We start from the raw sequence: 5,240 nt of genomic DNA, 5'->3' as shown, positions 1-5,240 counted from the left end.
CTTGGTGAAAGCGTAGAATTTTTTTTATTTTCTGCAACGTTCCCCAACAATAGAAACATCATTACTATCGGTTTTTCTACCTCGGGTTCACTAGGAGTATGCAAAGTCCTATCATTTTTCTTTTTTCTTTTTAGATGGACTATGTGCATCAACATTAATCCTTTGAGAGTCTTGTTCAATTCTTTTAGGGTGACCTTCAGGATAAAGTGGCTCCAGAGTCATTCTACCTCCTCTAGTCATTACTCTAACGACATGATCATTCATATTGTTATTCATTTCATTGAGCAAATCATTTTGAGATTTAGTAACTTATTCTAACTGGGTTGGACCATAGATGCATGTTTACCTACACCTTTAACATCATTAGCAATTCTAAACATCAAGTCACTCAAGCGATCAATCGTGTAGGCATTACGTTTCAATTGTTTCATAACATATGCATTAAAATGTTCTTCCTTAACAATGTAATTATCGAATTCATCCAAGCATTGACTAGCAGATTTATTATAAGGGATGTCACCTTCATAAAAAATCATAAGAGAATTTACCTCTACTATATGTGTCAGGGTGTCAAGTCCATGTATTTCTTCAATAGGTGGTAGATTCTTAACATCTTTAGTTTTAATACCCCTTTCTTTCATAGATTTCTTTGCCTCTTGCATTTCTTTGCCACCACACATTCATTTTCTTTACAAACAAACAATAATATTGGTTAAGTTGACTGGGTGGCGGCCTTCAAGGGAGCAACTGGTAATAGTGCAAAAAAAAGAGCTCAGTGCACTCACTGGCGGCTGAGGTAATTCTTTGGTTTCATCAATTCCCCTAGGTAAACCATATTATACTGTTTGGTCATTCTCTCATATGTTGCTTGCATTCTCCTGCCTTTTTCATTTGAGGTAAATCTTGGCTTCTTGTTGGCGTTAGGTTTTTGTTAGGCAATCTTGTTGGCGTTAGATGGCTACAATGTGCTTGCATTCTTCTGACTTCTACATTTGATTTAAATCTTGGCTTCATGTTGGCCTTAGATGGGCTAGTTCTTTTGGTGGCTTTCGGAATAAGCTGTCCCTAACCAGATTATTCTAGAAGCCCAACCAAAAATATATTTTTTTAAAGTCTTAATTAGTAGGCTTTTGAAAAAATTTGATCGGACTTCTAGAATAAGTTGGGTAAGCTCAAAAAAGTCACCAAATTTTTTTAAGGTAACATGTTTTAACTTTGAGTAGGCCATAGCCTTTTGTCACATGAAATTTGCCTAGGTAACTTGTTGTAGTCCTGCGAGTTGGACTATTTTGATATTTGAATAGGTCTAAATCCTCCTAATGTTTGTTTTCTTGCAAAATAGATGAAAATCATCTTAATAACAAGTTTAAAAATGTTTGCAATTTTTCTGAAAAATAAATGTTGTCGTTTTTTAAAATAATGGATCACTTTAAAAAAAATTGTGATACTTTTAAAGAAATTCCCGAAAAATCTGAAAATGTACATGCTCCAGGAACTTAAATGCTCAAGCAAGTATAGTTTATTTATTTTCCTAGAAGGTTGACTGGACCAACAAAACAAAAGTCTGAATTATCTATCTCTGGCTGTGTCTCTGGAAGAAGAAGAAGAAGAAGAAGAAGAAGAAGAAGAAGAAGAAGAAGAAGAAGAAGAAGAAGAAGTGGAAGGAAAGAAAGAAGTGATGGCGGCCCAGCCCAGTCCAGCCCGCGATGATGATGGAAGACGAGGCCCGACTCGGAGCCGAGCTAGGGTTGGCCTGGAAATATAGATATATATATATAGGCCAGCCGCCGCCCCCTTGCCCCGTTTTGGTTGAGAAGAAAGAAGATCGAGCGAGCGAGAAATCCCCAATCCCCACCAAACCCTAACCCAAACCCTAACCCTGATTGAAACGACCAGGAGAGGAGAGGAGAGGAGCGGATCCGGCGATGGCCGTCGAGAAGATGCACTTGTCCATGCCGTTGCCCGCCGGCTTGGAGGGTTTCCCCTTCACCACGTTCCAGGCGGAGCTGGAGGCCTTCACCGTCAAGTTGAGGGCGGAGGCGAAGAAGGCCAAGGCCAAGCCGGAGGTCAAGGAGGCCAAGGCCAAGGAGGAGAAGGCCAAGCCGGAGGTCAAGGCCAAGGTGAAGAAGGCCAAGGCGAAGGAGGCCAAGCCGGAGGTCGAGGCCAAGGCAAAGGAGGCCAAGCCGGAGGTTAAGGCCAAGGCGAAGGAGGCCAAGGCGAAGGAGGCCAAGCCGGAGGTCGAGGCCAAGTCAAAGGAGGTCAAGGCCAAGGTGGAGTTGAGGACCCTCACCAAGGAGGAGGAGGAGGCGCTCATCAAGTTCGTGGCGCTGCTGGAGAAGGAGGAGGACTTCCTCGACGCCAAGGCGGAGGCGGAGAAGGAGGCGGAGAAGTGTGGCTCCAAGAGGAAGGTGGAGTTGGAGCGGGATGAGGAGGGGGCAGCGTTCCTGGCGTGGATCGAGTCCACCAAGCCACCGACGGACCAAGTGGATTACTCGGATGGGGATGTGTCGGACGGCTACCACTCGCAGGACGACGCCATCGGCAGCGACGGCAGGGTCATGTCGCGGTATGAGCGCCGCGTTCAGGCCAACAACGCTCGCTGGCCTTTCTTGGTGGGGGCCTAATCCCATCCATGACGGTGCTCTTGCTCTTGTGGTCTGAGAAGCTGACGAGGAGCTTCGCCAATCCTATCCCATCTAGTACCAACCATGTATCTATCTTATCTATCTATATATTTCTAGTTGATCCTGTGGACATATATATATGTGGGATTGATCCGCCTACCCTGATGCTATTGTTGCGCACCGATGAAGCAATGTCATGCTGTGAGACTGATAATCTATCGAGTACTAGTAGTATCTAGTATATGTTAAATCTACTGGTGTTATGCCCTTCGTATGTGATGATGCAATGTCTCTGATGATGCCAATGTGATGAGATTTCTCTTGAGCCTCTCTGTACCCTGCTGGTTGCTTTACATTGTCATATGCTGTCTTGTTTGCCCATGTGATTAGACCCTTCCAGACAGATTAGATCGTCGTTTCAATTGCCAGCTTGAGTCTTGAGTTTAATCTTGGCCAACCTTGCTATGCCTTCTTGCTCTTCCTGGCTCTTCATGTGTATAGACTGCTTCCTAAATTCCTCATCTTGATTTGCAACAGCAAAATCTATCTATAAAACAAGGAATTACTATTTCTCTGCTAGTTTCCATCTCTACCATCAATGCAGCGCCATAAGGCTAGTTTTTTTGGTTTGAAAAATTATTATTCTGATTTAATGATCACATCTTCCTCTGATCATACTAGTTGTTGCTGATTTACTACAAAGTTGTACTAAATCAGTGACTGCTGTTAGTATGGATCGCAGGGAGTGCTATTATTGTCATCTCCTGAAACAAGGTACAGCTATTAATTAATTCGTCTGAGATATGTGTTTTGTTCCTGATGCTGCAAATCTTGTCTCTGAGCTTCTCTCTGCTTGCTGGTTGGTTGGATTGTGTCAGCCACACAACCCCCCTTTTTCTCCTTCATTTCACTTATAATGTCACAACTATTCTTCTTCGTGGCCCTGGTCAGTTTGTCATGGCTTATTTTGTTAGCTACTACTCCCTCTGTCCGGAAATACTTGTCACCAAAATGAATAAAAAGGGATGTATCTAGATGTATTTTAGTTCTAGATACATCCATTTTTGTCCATTTTGATGACAAGTATTTTCGGACGGAGGGAGTACTACAGTATTGTTCTATTTATTTATCGACTTTGTTGCCTTTCTGCCTTATTACCACAACTTATAATTTCTTTCTATGATTTATTACCCATTGCCTCCACAAGAGAAGCATGTAAACTTTTCAGCGCAAGAGAAAAATCACCTCTCGCTTCAAGATACATACACAAACACCATATGCCTCTCTTGTTTTGCTTGATTGCTGTTGTGACATCATCTGATCAAGTTATGAGGTGATCTGGAACAAGGTATGTGATCAAGCTAGAGATAGAGATGTGTTTGATGAATCAAACTAGACCGCATCATGACATGTTTTGTGCACGCCGGGCATATATATGCTGTAGGCATCACACCAGAGAACAAGGCATCTGCAGGTGGACAAGACCCTCTGAAATTCGACATTTTCAGTGGATGAAACTGGAACTCTACCTACCCTGAGAAATTTGACATTTTCAGTGAATGAAATTCCATACTCTGCCTACCCTGCATCTTCCTGTAGGTAACCATCCACTTAATTCAAGATCTGGTCAGCAGGATCTGTAAAACAATGAATTAGTATTTCGAGACGACGAAAACTGAATTGAAGACGATGACATCTCATCCACCGCCTGTTTGTTCCTGTCACCAGATTAGTCAAGAGAGTGTTCGACGTGGCCAGGAGTGACTTCATAGGCCCGTCGAAGCTGGATGGATCCACACAGGTGAATGGCATGAAAACTGCCGAGCTCCTCGACGCAGACAACATAATCAACATACCGGTTGAGCTGTACAAGACCCAGGCAACTGTTGCAGTTTCCAGGGAGGAGTTCCTGGATGTCGTGTGTGATGCACTCACCCTGTACAAGTATGTCGGGCCCAATCAGAGGCTGACTTGCTTCTTGCCTGCAGGTAATTGTGTAGCATCATTTCTCCAATCTTATCTGTTCTAGAGTTCATATAATCATAGCTATGCAACTACATTCTGTAACCGATCTTGAAGAATCTGAAATGGTTTTAAAGTGGAAGTGCTATGGCAAACAAAACAAATGTATTGCTTACCATAATAGCCATCTGTGAAGTATTTTGATATAGGAATTTGTTTCATCGATGACCTTTCCTTTTGTGCGCTCCCCGTGCTTTACATCAGGATAAAGGAGAGGAAAGAATCAGTGACAGTACTGTTGTGTGGCACAAGTGGATGCAGCAAGTCCGCTCTATCATCTTTGTTGGTAAGTGCTTACCTGTAGTTAGAGAAACCCTTCACTGGTGGATACAAGTTGATGAACCCCTTCGGCTCACATTAGCATACAGTTATATTCTATATATGCATACCAAAACCGAATTGCTTGCTAGAAGTGAATTACATTGATACTTCTGTAGTTCCTTACTCCTGCCTTTTTTTTACCCAGGGTACAGGTTGGGTATCACCACCATAGTTTCTACTGACTATACGGCACATGATGAGGAGGTTCGTTGAAGAAAAAGAAAACCCTCTGCTCTACGCGTCAACCTACCACGCAGGGGATTATCTAGACCC

General features: G+C 42.9%; 1 long non-coding RNA gene across 1 annotated transcript; it reads left to right on the top strand.

Moving 5' to 3' along the window:
- The first annotated feature begins 4,324 nt into the window (after nucleotides 1-4,324).
- On the top strand, nucleotides 4,325-5,236 carry LOC123160641 (uncharacterized). The gene is made up of 3 exons (XR_006480278.1): nucleotides 4,325-4,612; nucleotides 4,851-4,932; nucleotides 5,113-5,236. It is a non-coding gene; the product is annotated as an uncharacterized lncRNA (long non-coding RNA).
- The last annotated feature ends 4 nt before the right edge of the window (nucleotides 5,237-5,240 follow it).

Source organism: Triticum aestivum, chromosome 7B (assembly GCF_018294505.1).
Source record: "Triticum aestivum cultivar Chinese Spring chromosome 7B, IWGSC CS RefSeq v2.1, whole genome shotgun sequence".
In the NCBI taxonomy this organism is placed as follows: domain Eukaryota; kingdom Viridiplantae; phylum Streptophyta; class Magnoliopsida; order Poales; family Poaceae; genus Triticum; species Triticum aestivum.
This window is presented reverse-complemented; position numbering and strand designations above follow the sequence as displayed.